The 20,673-nt window shown below is 36.3% G+C and overlaps 1 protein-coding gene across 13 annotated transcripts in view; it reads left to right on the top strand.

Annotated features, from left to right (window-relative positions):
* Window positions 1-20,673, top strand: part of RALYL (RALY RNA binding protein like) — a 658,970-nt gene that overhangs the window by 201,622 nt on the left and 436,675 nt on the right. For 8 of the 13 annotated variants that reach the window (XM_031025013.1, XM_081816192.1, XM_081816200.1 and 5 more), the window contains one exon: window positions 2,499-2,642. The exons of 4 other annotated variants lie outside the window; for them this stretch is intronic. The gene's annotated coding sequence lies outside the window, so the exon portion shown is untranslated. Of the gene's footprint in view, window positions 1-2,226; window positions 2,322-2,498; window positions 2,643-20,673 lie in introns of those variants that run through there. One more of the 13 variants, XM_081816195.1, reaches the window with a different exon arrangement.

A 20,673-nucleotide genomic window follows, 5' to 3' on the forward strand; every position in this document is an offset into this window, starting at 1 on the left:
TTTTTTTTTTTAAAGATTTTATTTATTTATTTATTAGAGAGCGAGCGAGAGAGAAACAGCATGAGAGGGGGGAAGGTCAGAGGGAGAAACAGGCTCCCCGCCGAGCCGGGAACCCGATGTGGGGCTCGATCCCAGGACTCCAGGATCATGACCTGAGCCGAAGGCAGTCGCTCAACCGACTGAGCCACCCAGGCGCCCCTGTTTTTAACTTTTTGAAGAACCTCCATAACTGTTTATCACAGTGGGTGTGCCAATATACATTCCTACCAGCAGGGCACAAGGGTTCCTTTTTCTCCACATCTTGTCTTTTTGATACTAGCCAAGTCTGACTGGTATAAGGTGATATCTCATTGAGGTTTTGGTCTGCATCCATTATTCTTAATTAACAGAGAGTAGCAACTCAGAAATTTACATATACTTATTATATGTATTTTTAAAGTTTGTCAGTAGGCTTTTTAGAGTTTCATGAAACATGGTTTTAGAAAATAATACTTTGAAAAAAAATTGGTCCATTACAATTACTGAGATTGTCTTCTGGTGTTGTTTGTAATCAAGCCATATGGGGCCAATTATCTAATATATAAATTTATTTCCATTAAACATTTACCTTATTACAACCTCATTGTAGACAGAATAATGGCCCCCTAAAGATGTCTGCCTCCTAATCCCCAGCACCTGTGAATAGGTTACTTTACATGGCAAAGAGACTTTGCTGATGTGATTAAGTTAAGGATCTTGAAACGGAAGATAATCCTGGATTATCCAGTTGGGCCCAGTGTAATCACAGGGTCCTTCTAAGAGGGAAGGAAGAAGATCAAAGGTGGAAGAAGATGGGATAGAGAAGCAGAGGTTGGAATGATATGCTTTGAAATTGGAGGAAGGGGCTCCAGCCAGGGAATGGGGACATCCTTTCCAGGGTGGAAAAGGCAAGGAAAGGAATTTTCCTCAGAGCCTCTGGAGGGAATGCAGCACTGTCTGTACTTTGATTTTAGCCCCCATAAGATTTAATTTGGGCTTCTGACCGCCAGAATAGTGTGTGTTTTTTTAAAGATTTTATTTATTGGGGCGCCTGGGTGGCTCAATCAGTTAAGCATCTGCCTTCGGCTCAGATCATGATCCCAGGGTCCTGGGATCGAGCTCCGCATCGGGCTCCCTGCTCGGGGGGAAGCCTGCTTCTCCTCCCCTACTCCCCCTGCTTGTGTTCCTGCTCTCACTGTGTCTCTCTCTGTCAAACAAATAAATAAAATCTTCATTAAAAAAAAATTATTTATTTGAGAGAGAGAGCAAATGCGGGGGTGGGGGCAGAGAGAGAGAAGGAGGAGCAGACTCCCCGTTAAGCAGGAAGCCTGACATAGGGGCTCCATCCCAGGATCCAGAGATCATGACCTGAGCCCCTGAACTGAAGGCAGATGCTTAACTGACTGAGCCACCCAGGTGCCCCTAAATTTCTATTAAGTTACCAAGTTCATGATGATTTGTTATAGCAGCAATAAGAGACTAATACAGACCTACATAGCAATAACCCTTCAAATGGCCTCTTTTTTTTAAATTTAATAAAAATCCTAGGCTCATTCGCCAGATGAATCACTGAAGAGATGCTTATTTATTAGCAGAACGTGAAACCTTTTTATTATTTCCAGGGAAACATTAAGTAGGATAGCTGCTAACTCTACGCATCAAGCCAAATAAGTCTTCAAGGGGACAAAGCTACAGAAAAGCAGCTGTTGGTGTCACCTAGACCAGAGCCGCTACAGTTCTTTTTAACTGAGACTCCAGATACCACTGAAATTTTAAGAAACCACATAAAAATAAAACATTTGAATGTGAATACTTTCGATGCTTCCTTGATTTGTCACACATTTAAAAAGAGCCTCTCCTGGTAATAATCTGTGTGGTGCTGTTAGTATATCAATTGCAGACAAGCAGAAAGCTGAACCCTTTATTGCTCCTTCTGTTTGCTAGGAGTATTCCATATTAGAGCGGCCGGTACTCTGTTTTACAGGGTGAGGGGAAAAACTGTAATAACTTCTGTGCCATTATTTTTGAAACTCGAGAGTTCATTAAAACTCTCTTTGGCTTTCTTCACTGCCATCTTTCTTCCTCCTTATGAATTATTCAAGGCAGATTTCCGTTGAGGTAAATAGTTTGATTTGAAGGTTTTTGTATCTGGATTTAGACGCAACAAGAAGTGTTAAATGCTCAGAATTTTAAGTGTTCAGAATGGCACAGACTCAGCTCTTAAGATGGAAGGCATTTGCTGTTAACGCTCTGGGGCTGCTATTTGGGACTTCAGCGTGGAACTATTTGTCCTTCTGAAGTAGGTAGGCATTATGAGGTCTATAGTATAAATCAGACTTTACAGAATGCTTGGTCCCCAAGCACTTTGAACATTCTAATCCACTTCTCAGTGTACAGAACGTTTTTTTGATTTTACAAGGTAAAGTTTCCCTTTTTTATTTAACCTTGCCAATGCATTATTAATCTCTATTATTTTTCAGGTATTATATACCAAACAACAAAAAAACATTAGCCTGCATGTTTCTCTGGGATAAAATGAGGTTGTAAGTTTTGAGTTCTTCTTTCAACAAATAATGTGAAAGCTAAGAGGACCTAGGAAACATTTCATTTTTATATAACTCAAGGTAAGCCTGATTTCTTCTTTCATAGTAGTCATCGCTTCCTGGGGATTCTATGTCTTATTTTTAATTTTTAAACACTTAGCTCATGGAGTTTACATACCTGAAAAACTGATATATGGAACACATGGCTGGAAACTACATTGCTTTGGAACTAATGGGCAGAATTGGTTGAGCACAATGTAGCACATTTGAAAAAACAATCCAGGGAAATCTTATTATAGTTCTGTCATCTGCTAAAATTCACTTCCCTAATGTCAGTTTCTGTTAAAGCAGTCTACATAAAATTATGTTCATGAAATTATGCCCAGGTGGCAAAGCGTTTATTCACGTACTCTGCTCTAACACAATTTTTTTTAGTAGCAGGAATTCCATTTACTAAAGAATGATAAGAACTAATATTTAATAATTAGTGTGTGCTAGGTACTTTGCGTGCACTGTCTACATGAATGCTCACAATAACTCCATGATATAGTTTCTGTAGCATCCCATTTTAGAGCCAGAAAGTTGTTTGCAGAGCACTGTCTTGAATCGGTCTGTCTATCAAAGTCCATGCTCTTAAGTACTCAGCCAGTGATTACAAATTCAAACATGTGTAAGAACAGAGATTTATGAAGTTACCCAGTATAATGAATGAATTTAAATTCATTTACATTTAAACTGGACACTGGTCAACCTTTACATATTTGTATGACTGTATTCAGCTTTCAGCCTCTCGTTTTTTTTTTATTATTATGTTATGTTAATCACCATACATTACATCATTAGTTTTTGATGTAGCGTTCCATGATTCATTGTTTGCATATAACACCCAGTGCTCCATGCAGAACGTGCCCTCGTTAATACCTATCACCATCAGCCTCTGGTTTTAAACTCTACACAAAACCACACTGCTTTCAGAAGCATTAATTTATATGCATGATTATTCCTTTATTCATTTCAATTTTATTCAGGTTTTATCAGAGACTGTAAGTGTGCAGAGGACAGAATTGCATTGTTATATTACCCTTTCATGCCAAATACCTACCCATTAACTCAGTCATGTGGTCTGTCTGGTGTCAGGACAGAAGAAGGAGCTTCCTACCTGGGCCTGGGGGAGATGCTGAAATCAGAAGAATGTTCAGACTCATAAGCCAAGGGAAAAGATGAGTTCTGAGGAGGTCACATAAATTGAAGGGGCTAGAAGAATGTACTAAGATCTAGCCTACAGCACTAGTGTCTTATGGCCATGAATATGAGCGTGATGGCACCTGCTGAAGGGAGCTGAGCTTCCCTTCCCCCGAAACCAGCTTCATATTTGGTCCGTGATGGCACCAGCCATATTATAAGGCAGACTTGGGTCATTCTTAAGGGATGTGGGCTGAAGTGTGTATCAGTATTACACACAAAAATTTAAAGATAAACGAGGTGTTTAAGTCCTGTAAGAAAAAGCTATGGAAGAGCTATGGAGGTGCCATTAGTTTAAGTTCCCTTAAAAGATTTTCATTGTTCAGATGTCAGCTAACAGAGAAACATAGGGAAATTTTGCCATTTGTTTGATTGTTTAAGGAAATATATTTTCAAGAATTAATAACATTCTGGGAGCCCGGGTGGCTCAGTTGGTTAAGCGACTGCCTTCGGCTCAGGTCATGATCCTGGAGTCCTGGGATCGAGTCCCACATCGGGCTCCCAGCTCAGCGGCGAGCCTGCTGCTCCCTCTGACTTTCTCCCCTCTCGTGCTGTTTCTCTCTCTCTCGCTCTCTAATACATAAATAAATAAAATCTAAAAAAAAAAAGAATTAATAACATTCTTATTGATATATGTAATTAAGCTATCCTTTCTCAAAAATCTATAATATCTCCTCATTTTAGTTATAGCAGACATCCTTTAATTTGATAAGTTATTTAAGTTTTTTGGTCTTTAATTTCCATGAAACTGGGTGTGTGATTTTTAAAACTTTTCTTCAGTGGATGTGCTGATAAAATATTAAATTTGAAAATCACTGGGATTCTATGCTTAATCAGAACTGTCATCTTTAAAATTCAACAGGTAAGCAGTCAGTTATGACAAGGTCCTTTATTACTTGGTAACCCTTTCTACTATAATGTACTTAATGTCCACCTGCCCACCCTTCCTTCCTTCCTTCCCTCCTTCCTTCCTTCCTTCCTTCCTTCCTTCCTTCCTTCCTTCCTTCCTTCTTTCCTTCCTTCCTTCGTTTTATTACCTTCTATTGGAAAAGGAACTTCATAGAGTTCTTGATTCAGTGGTTGGATATGGGGAAGGCTTACTCACCACTAGGGGGCATTTGAAAACATAAGAGGGAATTTGGGGTTTTCTACATAACTGAAAGAATAAAGGAGACCTTGTTACTAGCATTTAGTAGCTAGAGGCCAGGGATATTGTTAATCATCTTGTAGGTGGAAAAAATTCTCATGTAAAAGGTCAGCAGCATCCTTTTTGAGAAATATTGTAATGGATCGTGTCCTTGAAGTTTGAAAAACACTGTGGTAAAACTAATTTCTTTTCTGATGAGGATTTTCATTCTTTTTTTTTTTAATTTTAATTTCAGTATAGTTAACATACAGTAGGATTTTCATTCTTGATTTGCTCATGCTCTTTTTGCTTCGAGCACCTCTCGCAATTACCCGGTCGAAATCCTGTTTATTTTTTAAGGCTCAGCTCAGATCTCCTCTCCGTTATGAAGTCACTTTTGTAAACTTCTCACTTTACTCTAAGCTCAGACTCCTTCCTACTTCTTGATAGCCTTTATGTAATCTCTCTCTTGAACACAAGTTTGAATAATCCCCAAAGCCATAGGCAACTTGAGAAAAATGTTGCTCGCTTTTCCATTTCTGTTTTCCATATCAGGTTTGGCAAAGGGCTTTGAAAATAGAGAAGGCTTTTGTTTTGTTTTATTTATATTAAGGTGATGCTTCTATGGAGAAATAGACAACAAATAATGAAATAAGAGTGACTTATCCTCACCCACAAAAACATCACCATGATAGACATGCTACTTGAGATAAACAAGCCTGAGATTCAACCTAACTTTATTCATTTATGATTAATTCACTTTAGGAGCTCCATTAAAAGTAGACTGTGAAACCTGTTCTTTAATATATCCTTTCTTGTTGGATGTATCTTGAATCCATGACTTAAATTTCAGTATGCAGACTACCCTATGGTAACAAAGATTTTTCTAGAAATAAAGGTAGTTTTCAGGGCTTCTCTAAAATATATATATATATTTAATATATATTAAATATATTAAAAATTAATTAATATATTAAATATTTATATATTAAATATATATTTATATTTAATATATAAATATATATTAAATATAAATATATATTTAAATATATGATCAGCTCCCTACCAGTTGCCTGAAACAAGATCAGGTATCATTGGCCCACTGCCCTAGTTCATATGCAGTGAAGGAATCAACACTATCCCACAACCTAATTGTATTTGCTTTAAAGAACAGGAAGTACTCAACTCCTGCTAGATGTTGGTAGTAAAAGTAGCTGCTGCCAGTATCATTTCTAGAACTTATTTCTAGAACCTACATGCACATCGCTTCTCGGCCTTTTGGCTAAGATCAAGTGTAGAACCTACATGCACTTTGAGATTTTCAACTCTTCTCAAAGGATTCCTATATCCTTCGGGCTATACTTTTAAAGAGAGCTTTTGATGTTAAGGTTTTAATAAGAGAATAGAATTGTTTCCTTGAATATACTAGTCTATTTTTTAGAATATTATTTGAAACCACATTGGTGAAACTATTGTAAATTTTGTTAGTTTAATGATCCACGTGTGTTTTCATTCTCGTTGGGTAATGGTGATAAGCTAGAAAAACGTTGCAAGAGAATTGCAGGTTTTTACTAAATATGAAGGAAACAAGATGATTCCATGCCATTTAGGACCTAAAAGAAAAGGGGAACGATAGGAAAAGTCCAGTTAGCTATACCATCTATTTTATTCTGACTTTGGGCCACAGTGTATTGTTAAGTAAGGACTATCAGATATATGTTAATGTATCTTTAGATCATTGGTTTTTCTGCATTCTTAAATGGCTACACAAATAGTGTCAATGTTGAAAAGCTGAATTAACAGTACTGGAATCCTCTGTGTCTATCTAAATATTATGTATGTATGTGTGTCTAGGTGCTTATTATTTCTTCCTTCCAGTTAGAGTATGAATTTCCAGGATTTAGGAAGTCCAGTTGTATTTCTTCTCTGACCTTGGGTAGTACACCCATTCTGAAAATCACTTTGGCAATATGAAGTCCTGGGGCGCGGGGGGTGGGGGGTGATAAAGTTTGGGATGGTGATGAAAATAAATGAAAAAAAAAATCCCTTTACCTTTTTCTTGGTATACTAAGTAACATTTGGGAATATAATATTAGGTAAATATATTCAAATATATTCTGGATCAGAAAGTGCTGGGTAAGTGGAAAATAAGAGGTGGCACTTCTGGGCATTTTCTTTTGCTATAATATCACCATTTTGAATAAACCATTTATACAAACATACACATATAACCGCTTACCCGGGAACATCAAAACTGAATACTTAAATTAAGTTTATGTAATCAGGAAACGTTTCAACTACCATGACCCTAAGAGTATAAGGCATGTTGAAATAAATAAAATACCAGTGCTTTCTAGAAGCATTATAGAACCTCATGCATTCAGGACTTGCTGGGATTTGTCCTCTCTGGCATTGAAAGGAGATGATGGGTGATTATACTGTCAAAGCTTCTAGTTCTCAAATATAATCTTCAAAGGAGTGCTGGGACAGACATAGAATAATTTTAATAGACTTTGGAAGACTTTGGAACATCAAAAAACAGAGAAGAAAACTTGCATAATAACACAGAAACATTGCCAGTATTGTTCGTCCCTTCTCCCTCCTCCCTCTCTCCCTCTCTCCCTCTGTGTAGATACACATATATGTTTCAATGTATGAATAGATAATCCAAAAAACCATCCCCTTCTACAATATTAATTACATATTCTTTTCCTTGAATGTTAAGATACATTTCAAACTTTATTTTATTCTGTTTTAAGTTTTGAAAGCTTCTTTCAACACATTCCTTAAAAAAAAAAAAAAGTTTTATTGGGATAGAATTCACATATACAGTTCACTTATTTGAAATATTTAATTCTGGGATAACTGGGTGGCTCTGTCAGTTAATCGGTAGACTCTTGATTTTGGCTCAGGTTGTGATCGCAGGGTCCTGGGATCCAGCCCCGCATTAGGCTCCTGGCTTGGTGGGGAGCCTGCTTGAGGACTCTCTCTCTCTCTCTCCCTCTGCCCCTTCTCCTGCTCGTTCTCTCTCTCTAATAAATAAGTAAATCTTTAAAAAATAAATTATTAAAATAAAATAAAATATATAATTCCATGTTTTCAATATTTCACAGAGTTGTACATTTATCACCATAATCAAATTTAGGTCATTTTCATTATTCTAAAAAGAAATTCTGCACCCTTTACAGTATCCCCCAACCATCCCCACCCCCCATCTGTCTTCACCCCACACAACTATTCTACAATCTGTCTTTATGGCGTTGTCTTTTCTAGACATTTCATAAAAATGGAATCATGTAATATGCTGTCCTTTGTGACTGGCTTTTTTACTGAGCATAATGTTTTAGGGTTCATACATGTTGTAGCATGTATCAGAGCTTCATTTCTCTTTATTGCTGAACACTATTAAACTAAATTATATGGATATATTATTACATTTTATTTATCCATTAACCAATTGATGGATATTTGGATTGTTTGGATTCATCTGGATTCATCTTCTGGCGATTATATATAATGCTGCGGTAAACATTTGTATGTATGGGTTTTCATGTGAACATATGTTTTTATTATTTGGGTGAATATTCAGAAGTGGAGTTGCTGGAAAGCATGGTAACTCTGTTTAACTTTTTGAAGGAATTTCCAAACTGTTTTTCAGTGAGTGTGCAACATTTTACATTTTCACTAGCAATATATGAGTGTTCCAATTTTTCCGTATCCTTAATAATACTTGTTATTATCTTTTTTATTATAGTCGTCTTAGTAGGTATGGAGTGGTATTTCATTGTGGCTATAATTTGCATTTCCCTGATGGTTAACAAGGTCAAGCATCTTCTTATGTTTAGTGGCCATTTATATATCTTCTCTGGAGAAATGTTTATTTAGATCCTTTGGCCATTTTTTTAAATTAATTTTGATAAATATATATAAAATTAAATTTACCATCTTAACCATTTTTAAGTATACACTTCAGTAGTGTTAAGTATATTTACATTGCTTTACAACAGATCTCCAAAACTTTTTGTCTTGCAAAACTGAAACTCTATCTTCATTCAGTAACAACTGATTTCTCCCTCTTGCAGTTCTGGTCTTTGGTAACCACCATTCCACTTTCTGTTTCTATGAATATGACTACTTGAGATACCTCATCTAAGTGGAATCACAGTGTATTTGTCTTTTTTGTGACTGGCTTGTTTTACTTGGCATAATATCCTAAGGTTCATCCTGGTTGTAGCATGTCATGGTATGCCCTTCCCTTTTAAGACCGAATGGTATTCCATCGTGTGTTTTTACCACCTTGTTTTAGCCATTCATCTGCTGATGAACGTCTGGTTTGCTTCCATTTCTTGGCTATTGTGAATAGTGCTTCTGTGAACATGGGTATGCAAATGTCTACTCAAGACCTCATTTTCAGTTCTTTTGAGTATATAACCAGAAGTGGGATTTCTGAATCTTAGAGTAGCTCTATTTTTAATTTTTGAGGACCAGCATACTGTTTCCTATAGCAGTTGTGCCATTTTAAAATCCCACCAACAGTGGGCAAGGGTTCCCTTTGATCATTTTCAATTCAGTCATTTATGTGTTTGTTACTAAGTTATAATAGTTTTTTAATGGATCTCCAACACATTTCTAAATGAAACCAATACATAGACTGATACAGTATTTAGCTATCATTGTGTGTAAAGTGTTCTAGAACTAAAATATAAGCTGTATGGCCTTGGATGAGCTACGTAATCTATTCCTCCATTTCCTTTTCCATAGAATCGGGATGATAATAATACATACAGCGTAGGTTTCGTTTGAAGGTGAAATCAGGCTCTGCATGAATGGCCATCAAAAGAATGCCTGACAAATGATAAATGCTCAGTACTTGTCAGTTACTATAATCACTAAATGTTGTTCTTTCAAATATGTATATTAGACTGGTGTTACAACTTGATCTCTGTGGTATATGATACACCTACTTGTATATCTTCAGCGGTAAATGCCTTTAGTGGTTTCTGTTCTCCTTGTTAGCATAGCTGGTGGTGAAAGACCTCGCCACTGCGCAGCTTGCTGCCTCTGCACATCATGGCTAATAGTTTAGAGTTTCAAAGAATAAGAAAAATTCAAAAGTAGAGATAATGATTGAAGGAATCCTACAACTGTTACCCAGATTCAACAATGATCCCCAGTAGCAAACAGTGTTAGGATAAATAATTTGCAGAGGTAATGAAAATATCTGGAAAAAGACTGAACAGATTTAGTGTCTCATGCATTTTTACATAACTCTTGATATGATTGACTTTCCTACGTCTCTGTCACACACACACACAATACGTATATATGTTTATGTTGTTCTATCTTTAACTACAAGAGCAGGGGAGAAACAGTTCTCTGAATGTAGAATCAACTTTTAATGGAAAATGAAATTTTATTTTTTTAAAGATTTATTTAAGAGAGAGAACACAAGAACGGGGTGAGGGGAGAGGGAGAAGCAGACTCCCTGCTGAGCAAGGAGCCCAATGTGGGACTCGATCCCGGGACTCTGGGATCATGACCTGAACTGAAGGCAGCCGTTTAACTGACTGAAGCCACCCAGGTGCCCTGGAAAATGAGATTTTAAAGTAGAAATTAAAAAAACTCAATTTCCCTAAATATCTATCTATCTATATATATAGGTATATAGATATGTAAAAGATACATATATTTCTATATATATATATATATCTTTTTAAAGTTCATTCACTTCGTGAAACTGGTGTTATCAGTAAAATATTTTGATACATCTTTCATCATAACAATCACAGTAATAATGTTAGCTATGCATACTGATGGAGAAATTATTCCTGGTAAATAAATTGTCCAAGACAAATGACAAAATATAACTAAAATATATCCAAGACAGTATCCAGAGACCATTCCCATCCATTATAATGTATCTCAAAGTATGTTATAATCATTAGCCTAATAATCCAGGAATAAGAAAGCTATGAAATATTGCCTTATTTGAAAAGAGAAGTTGTGATGTATTTATCATTTTAATTATACCTGTAATGGTATCACTTTAAATCACCCAAAAATATGTAGTGGCACACAATAATAGAAAGTTCCTTATTAGGGCACCTGGGTGGCTCAGTCGGTTGAGCATCAGACTCTTGGTTTCAGTTCAGGTCGTGATTTCTGGCTCCTGGGATCAGCCTGCATGGGATCCACACTCAGCTCAGAGTCTGCCTGTCCCTCTCCCTCCCTCTCGGCTCCTCCCCTTGCTTGCGCCTGTGCTCTCTCTCTCAAATAAATAAAATCTTAGAAAAAAAAAAAGTTCTTTCTTGTTCATTCTGTTAGCATGGGGTGGGTAAACAAGTTTCCACGACATCTCTGCTCCAGCCAGGAACCCAGGCAGGCTGAGGCTCTTCCATCTTCATCAACTGGCTTTTTGACAGGAATTGGTTTGCTACAGGTCTGTAATGCATACCCTACCTCACTGGGGGGATCCCCAAGAAGAAAGAATGATGAACAAGTCGGATTTCCTGTAAGCAAACTGATTAGTGGCCAGCCTCCTGGAAAACACTGTATTGAGGATATTTACCATCACGGGAATTTCCTTAATCTATGAAATGGTCCTGATCTGACTAGGATTGCATGAAAATCTATACATTTATGGAGCATGCCTCCCTGGGAAATGTCACATAAACTACATTTCAGTTGAAGCACAAAATGGATGTTTCATGACAAAAGCTCTCTTTTATATAAGTGATGACTGTATTTTTCTCTTAAAAACCGATGTTAAGGGACGCCTGAGTGGCTCAGTCGGTTAAGCGGCTGCCTTCGTCTCAGGTCATGATCCCAGCGTCCTGGGATCAAGCTCCACATAGGACTCCTTGCTCAGTGGGGAGCCTGCTTCTCCTTCTGCCTGCTGGTCCCCCTGCTTGTGCGAGCTCTCTTTCTCTCTCTCTCTCTCTGACATAAAAAAAAAAAAAAAAAAAAACAACCCATGTTAAATCTGGGCAGGAGTGTGTCCTAGTGTGGTCCTAGACCTTGCCTTGCTTTGCCTTTTATAATTACTGGTATTCTGGAAATTATTAGTAAAACTGGATATCGGATAAGATCGGTGATTTTTTTTTTTAGTCTGATCTGACAGTCCACGGCTTGCAAAGTTGACCTGGTAGGTGTGGGAGGGAATCTCCATTCCAGCTAGTGTAAAGGGCAAAAAGATCATAGGTCCACTCATGAAAGAATTGTATGGGTCTGGCTTGGAAATGGGGTACAGTACTTCTTCTGGCATTTCACGTCTTGGACTCAGCCATTGAGGAACCACACTCAATTGCAAGAAAACTGGGGAAATATAGTCTAGCTATGTACTCAGAAAAGATGAGGAGAATATGGATTTTGGTGAGTTTGTTAAAACTCATTCTAGAAAAATGAAATATTTTGTACATCTTTCTCTAGAATAATAATATGATTATAGCTCATAGTCATTACTATGGATTAAATACGTCATCACAATCTTCTCCACAGCTCTATGAGTTAGAGATCAATGTTGTCACTTTATTGATGTGGATTCTGAGTCTCAATGAGGTTATATACATTACTGAAGGGCACAGAGCCAATTTATCTGACAGAACCAAGACATGGACATAATCTGGTTCTTTTCCAAGTATTTGTAGCGATCAGTCAAGAATTCTCGGAATAAGAATTTCATGTAGGTAGGGTTGCCAGATAAAATAGAGGATGCCTACGCTATATTTGGGACATACATGTGCGAAGAACTATTCAGTGTTCATCTGGAATTTAAATTTAACTGGACATCATATATTTTTATTTGCTAAATCTAGCAACCCTACATGTAGCATTGCTATGTAGGAAAAAAAAAGACAAGCTATTAAATCATACATTAAACTTTTCTATTAATATTTGGAATAATGTCACCCTTGAATGTTTAGCATAGTGATATAATTAACTATTGCCATCCTCACATGGAAAAAGTAGCAGCATAATTTCATATCGATTTATGGGGAAAAAATGTAGGTTTGACTCCCATAAAGGAGTATATGATTAGGATTAAAAGCCATGTCTACCATCACTAGATCATGCATAATCTTGCATAAACTACCTTTACTAGCAAAAATTTTAATATTGGAAATTATATTAAATGTATATCAAGGCAGATTTTTTGTATTTTCTTTGAGTTTATTCATGTATAATATGCATTACTTTATCCATTATATATACAAAGTTATTTGAATTTTATACTAGGTACTATTGGATAAATAAGTGAAAATTAACACTGATATATCTCTGATTCTTTATAATGTGAATAATTTATTATCTAAACTCGATAGTATTGAGAAGAAAGGATGCTTTTAATAATTACTCCAGGACAACAGGTGAAACGGGATAGTTTCAAGCAAACTGGGATGAATAGTCACTCCAATGGGCCACCTAATTTTAAGGTTTGGGATCATAGAATGTTAAAGGAGGACAGCTGTCATAGACCTCATTTAATATAGTCTTGTATTACAGACTAAGAAATCTAAGGCCCAGTGAAAATAAACAATATTTTCTATATATTAATGATTCTTAATCAAGTTTTTACTTTACTTATTTATTTATTTATTACTTATTTATTTACTTATTTACTTACTTACTTTTTTTTTTTTTTTTAAAGATTTTATTTATTTATTTGAGACAGAGAGAATGAGAGAGACAGAGAGCACACGAGATGGGGGAGGGTCAGAGGGAGAAGCAGGCTCCCTGCCGAGCAGGGAGCCCGATGCGGGACTCGATCCCAGGACTCCAGGATCATGACCTGAGCCGAAGGCAGTCGCTTAACCAACTGAGCCACCCAGGCGCCCTTACTTACTTACTTTTAAGTAGGCTCCACATCTAACATGGAGGCCAGTATGGAGCTTGAACTCACAACCCTGAGATGAAGACCTGAGCTGAGATCAAGTGTTGGATGCTTAACCAACTGAGCCACCCAGGTGCCCTGATGACATTTTTCAAAAAGGAGTGATTTATATGACTCTTGTCCCCTCATTCACTTCCCCTGTATTGTACCTAAGATTATCATCTTCTACAACAATATTCACTTCAGCTAAGGCTCTAAAGGCCAGAATGAAATCTTAACACACTAATGACAGGTATCTGTATTCATTCTTTTAGCATAAAGTCTTTTTTTCTGAACCTGTTAAGAATTAAGTATGTGTTCCATAAAGTTTCGTGTTCCAGGCCAGACTATCTCTTTTATATTCTAATGACTCTGTAATGTAGAACAAATGGCAAGCCGTTCTTTGAGTGTGGAGCTGAACTGAGAAATGGTCATGCCACAGAACCTCAGAATCTTCCATCAGTATGGTCTCTGGAAAGCGTAAGAGTAAAAACACAGCTATTTTGATATTTTTGGAGGTAGTTAAATATTATTTTTATGTGAAATTACTGATGATTCCTTCAAGGAGTGTCAGACATAGGTGTTTAATTGTCAAACAGGAAAAAAATGCTTTAATAATTTATTTACTCCCAAATTTACATATATTTAAGTGTTCTCTTTTGTTCTCAATAATGTGAAAGAGAGGCAGTATTAAATGATATTAAGAATCTGTCCTCTAGGGATGCCTGGGTGGCTCAGTCAGTTAAGCAGCTGCCTTCAGCTCAGTTCATGATCCCAGGGTCTTGGGATCGAGTCCCACATCGGGCTCTTTGCTCAGCAGGGAGCCTGCTTCTCCCTCTGCTGCTCCCCCTGCTTCTGCTCTCTCTGACAAAAAAATAAATAAAATCTTTAAAAAAAAAAAAAAAGAATCTGTCCTCTAGGATGCCTGGGTGGCTCAGTCAGTTAAGCGTCAGACTCTTGATTTTGACTCAGGTCATGATCTCGGGGCCATGCAAACCCCACATGGGCTCCACATTCAGTGTGGAGTCTGCTTGAGATTCTCTCTCTCCCTCCCTCCCCCGCCCAATAAATAAATCTTTAAGAAAAAAAAAGAAATCTATATTCTGATGAGACTGCTGGGATTAAAATCCTAATGCTAACACTCCCTAGCTTGTGGAACATGGACTAGTTAGTGGATTCCTAGCCACTCTACTCCTTAGTGTTCTCATCTGTAAAATAGGATTTATAATATTAATGACTGCATAATTTTCTATGAGTAAGTGATTTTATTTAATGTTTTAATATAAAATACTTAAAAGAGTGTTCTGTCATCTATTAAGCACACAATAAATAAGCTCTCATTATTGTATTATTTCTTTTCAGCGAAATAGAGCCTTCTTTTCATTGCCTTGTTATTTTTGGTTTCTTTTCTTTTCTTTTTATTTGTTTCTTTTAGAGAGAGAGAGTGCACATGCAAGGGGAGGGGTAGGGCAGAGGGAAAGAATCTTCAAGCAGACTCCCTCCCGAGCAAGAAGCCAGACACCAGATGGATCTCACAACCTGGAGATCCTGACCTGAGCCAAAACTCGAGTCTGATGCTCAACTGGCTGAGCCACCCAAGCTCCCCAGTTTCGTTTTGTTCAAACATAAACTTGTAAGCAATAAGCCAGTTAAAAGAGCAAGACATTATTATTTACAATATGTGGTCTTTTATTAATTTTTGAGATCAAATTCTAAAATGGAATGACCCCTTGAACATACTGCAGGGTTATTATGTTAACTTCTTGAGTATTTGATAGGTAAGTAAAAAAATTGATTTAGTAAGAGTCATTTCCTATGTTTGAGAAAAGTTCATCTATTTTATCATTGTCTTCTTCTTAAGCCTCAAAGAAAACACTATGCAAATATTTAAGTTGGAATTTTAAAGTGTATATTATTAAGAATGAAGTAGGAGAATGCAGTTATTTTCTGTTTGAACTCCCAGCTTATGATATACATACAAAATGAGAAGGGAAGTAAACTCTAGGAGAATCTTGTTTTGGTAAGTTCCAGCGTTTTTACTGAAAGTGAAAGATATTTCTTTTTTCAAAAGCATCCAAGATTAATAAATAATCTTATTCTAGATTTAGAAAGTAAGATAACACTTTTTTTTTTCTAAAATTTGCCTAAAAATGAAATAAACACCATATGGATGGGAATTGGCAATAATCAGATTTTTGTCCCCAAAAAACATATCTTCTTTGCAGAATGAGCAAATCAAATATTTTATACATGACCTTTCCCCATGCTCTTGTCATTAAGATTACTCACTCCAGCATCTGTGTTTTTCACTCTCATGACCAAAATGCAGAGCATGATTAGAAAAAATAACCTCTCGCTGGTGGGGTCCACTACTCACGAAGCTTCAGATTAGTGATCAGCTGGTATTTCTGGTTTCCTTTTTTTTATTTATTTTTTATTTTTAGTGACTTCATTTTGTTCCAGTGTTTCACTGCTCCCCTCAGTGTCCCTACACCCTTTCTATTCCCTCTCCCTCTAACCAGCTGATCTCAACCACTCAATATGGGGGACACTGAACTCCTTTCTTTCTTTTTTTTTAAAGATTCCATTTATTTATTTGACAGACACACAGTGAGAGAGGGAACACAAGCAGGGGGAGTGGGAGAGGGAGAAGCAGGCCTCCGGCAGAGCAGGGAGCCCAATGCAGGGCTCAGTCCCAGGACCCTGTGATCATGACCTGAGCTGAAGGCAGACGCTTAATGACTGAGCCACCCAGGCGCCCTGATATTGAACTCCTTTCACTTTATTCCTGGTTTTGTTCTTTAGAACAAGCAGTTCCATTCAGTGGTTTCCTACCAAGTGTCTGTCTGCAAGTTACTTTGACAAGCGGGGCCCTCACCACAAGGAGGACTAAATGAGATAATCTATGTAAAGCACTTAGCATAATGCCAGGCACATAATAATGTTAACTATTACTTCTCTTTTTCCCTACTAAACAGTGGGCAAAGATTCAACCAAGGATTATTTATTTAACTACTTTTCTTTCAGTATAATTACATGCCTTTGAAAACAAGGTATCTTTCCAACTGTTGGAAATTGTCATATGTCTTCTAATATCCAAAAATAACTGCATAAAATAGTGGTTAGGAGCCAAGGGGGACAGATTCCCTGATTCCCTGGGCTCAAATCTCACCTCTGCCACTTAAGAGCTGTGTGAAAGATACCCAGACGCTTAAATTTGCCCCTGTTTCCTCATTGATGAAATGGGGGGTTATCAGATCATCTATTGCCAGTGTGGGAAAGAGGAGAAAGTCCATTAATATGGGTAAAGTGCTTGGAAATGCTGGTGCATGCTTGCACTTAAAAATGTTAGTTATTGGGCGCCTGGGTGGCGGTCGGTTAAGCGACTGCCTTCGGCTCAGGTCATGATCCCAGGGTCCTGGGATCGAGTCCCACATCAGGCTCCCTGCTCTGCGGGGAGCCTGCTTCTCCCTCTCCCACTCCCCCTGCTGTGTTCCCTCTCTTGCTGTGGCTCTCTCTGTCAAATAAATAAATAAAATCTTAAAAAAAAAATGTTAGTTATTACTAGTTTCGCTGTATTCAACACTCATTATTTCAGCAAATATTTGTGAGACCCTGTTAGTTCTTATCCACAATGATTGGTTTTAGAGTGCAAAGGCAATTAAAAATATATTCCTTATAGTCAACAGAGGAACAAATATCAAGCAAATAAAAAAAAATACAAACAAAACTACAAACTATATAAAGAGGAAGGGAAGTGGACTGAGGGGGTGTGATCAGATTTGGAAAATAAAGCAAGTGTGAAACCCTATGGATAAGTAGACGTGCACTAGAATTCTATTTTTTTCTGATAAGCAGTCATGTTTTATTTTCTGAATATAGTAAGAGACAAAGCCTTATATATGTTCTTTACCAGAAAATTCTCTTAGATTTTCCTTTTCATATGGACACCTTATTAAGTAAAGCAGGATATTTAGGTCTAGGGAGATTTTACGTGGGTTTCATTTATATTTCACAAGTGATTTGCTAATCCCAGAGGCTTTTACACTGTAAAATGTTATCAGTAGTTGGGACACTAAGGTCCCATTTTTACTTCTTTAATTACCTTCTAATTATAGATTTCAGCTTTTATATTAATGATAAAAGTAAACCACAATCTCTCCCAAAGAATTTTTATGCTAAAAGCAATTAGGTAGATATCTTCTTGGCTCCTTAGAGAGAAAATAGATTTAGATGTGCCGGAAAAACTTTGTCATTAAAGGCCTAAGTAACTATGATCCTCTTACGGTTGATGGTACAAGCAATTGGGCTCAAGTAGAGGTGCATATTACAAAGTAAAAATACTTGACCCCAAATTCCAAGGTGTATTCAGTAAAGGTGTGCTTAACAAGAGATGATGAAAGCAAAGCCCTTCAGACTTTGGAGGATAGATGGCAAGTTTGCTGAAGGGAAAGGAGAGAAGAGGAAACAAAAACTAAGAAAGAATGCAACAGAGATAGGAAAAGGATTTATAAATGCTTTGTACTAAAGAAATATTTACTATAATTCCTTTCTTACTGCTATCTTATACTAATTATTTATATAACTATATAAATACTAAATATATAATTGTATACATAATTGAAATGAATTTTTTCTAGTTCTTCAAAATGCACTATCAAAATTAGAAGTCTCCAGCAAAACTGCTCATTTTAAGACCACTAAGAGCAAGTTCTGGGAATTTAAAAAGATTTAGGTGCTTTCTAAAGTTTTTATATTTTTTCAGTTATCTATTTATCATTTATCTTTCTATATTGCGCAACACCTTCATTAATTTAAAGAATTATAAATGAATATGATGTATATTTATTTAGAAATATTTAAGTTTCTTGGAAAAAAGGTAGGTGTTATCTTGACCAGGCACTATATGTTTATAAATAGAGGGAAAAACACTTCGCTCTTCTTAGTAGACACAGCTATGTCAATACCTAAATTCTATATATTTAGATATGCTTTCTGATGGACAGCGTAATTTAGTTAGACATTCTAACATCTTTCATTATATGTTTGCACATGAGAAGAGAGAATTTCTCTCACTTTGCCTTATTTTTTAAACCTTCTCTGGAATGTATTCCTTGTAGAGAGCCTTATATTTAGAGTTGTCAAACACAGTTAATCTTCAGTTAGAACATGCATAAAAGTGCAAATTGTTACAACTTTTACCTTATGCTTTACTCAAAGTGAAGGAGAAATGCATAAGGTTTTATATGAATTGAATAGATAATCTTCATTTTGCAAATGATTTACATGTAGAATGAGTGTTATTATAGGGAGTTCCTAATGTAATCAAGATGAGTTTCTTATTTCCTATTTTAAGTCATGAACCAAATCCTTCATCATTAAGTCTGTAGCATAGAGTGTGCTTGCTGGCATATATTATAATTTTTAACCTTATTTTTCTTTGAATGCCATATATGTCAGAGAGGTTTTATATTTGTTGAAAATCACATTACGCTATGCTACTTTTTAAAATTTTAATGTAACCACTAGTTCTTGTTTTTAAATAAAGGAATCTAAATATGAATTAATAAAAGCATATACTTAAACCGAACTTCTAGTGTATCAGAAGAGAAATAGTCTCATAATGTTCCTCTCTTTTGACATTGATCATTTTATCATAATCTTATAATAACATTTTATTAATTTGTAAATTTTCTTGAAAATCATATCTCTGTTAATATAAATTCTGTATCAGTGGTCATTTTTTGTAGTAAAGAAAAGCTAATAACATTTTTGCTATGTTTATTCAATTTTGGCCTCTTCCTGGTGGTCATTTTTCTATTTTGTTCATAGTTCATTAATGTGAATTTCCTAGGAGAAAGTTTGCTAAAAATAGCACCTCTTACCATATGTGATGGTTCTTCAGAAAGGTTACCTACATCTGTGTTCCAAAGGACTAAATATCTTTGGTTTCTGTAATGACAGGTGAAGGGAAATAAATAAAGATGTAGACCAAATGTTTTAGTTGACTTGTGCACAGCATCATTAAATCCACTATCATTCCTTTGTTTTTATGCCTTTCATTATGATTTCATCACATCTTAAATAAATGATTTTGAACATATTGATGTGCAGATGCGTTTAAGATTCAACTACTAGCATTTACATTTTAATTAAGAACCTAATAGTTTTTTAAAAATGCTAGTGCCATTTTACTGCTACTGATGAAGTTTCCTGAATATCTGAAGTCATTTTTGTTTCTTTGTCTGCATTTTTTCATGGATTGCTGGTGTTTAGACTTGATTTTTGCTCCAAATAATAAAAATATTGTTCTGGGAGAGATCTTAGAGATCTGCACTGGGACCCACTTGGACAGCCGAGGTCATTTTGAGTAAGAGAAGTGATCTCACCACTTCCATTAGTTCTAGTTCTCATGCCTTACTGTCCTGGGTCTCATCTGGATCTCTTGAAACACAAGAAGAGGCACAGACCTCCAGAAACACTGAAATCCAAGATTTAGGGTGAGTCTTAGGCCTCCCTGGTTTTTAAATCCATCGGTGATTGTGATGGACTGTCAACCATGAAAATATTTATTTTATGCATTTAGTCTTCCAGAAAGGTTATAAGAGTCCACATGATTTCTTAGTACCAGAACTGGAATTAGAATTAGGCCAACTGATACTCCGTTCACTATAACATATTGTCTCTATTTTTAAAGTTCTTTTGCCTGAATCCACCAGCCCATTCTGCAATTCTAAATTCTTTTTTTTATTTTTTTTTATTCTTATGTTAATCCCCATACATTACATCATTAGTTTTAGATGAAGTGTTCCATGATTCATTGTTTGTGCATAACACCCAGTGCTCCATGCAGAATGTGCCCTCCTCAATACCCA

Source organism: Leptonychotes weddellii, chromosome 4 (genome assembly GCF_054177405.1).
Source record: "Leptonychotes weddellii isolate Sample4059 chromosome 4, ASM5417740v2, whole genome shotgun sequence".
NCBI classification, from domain to species: domain Eukaryota; kingdom Metazoa; phylum Chordata; class Mammalia; order Carnivora; family Phocidae; genus Leptonychotes; species Leptonychotes weddellii.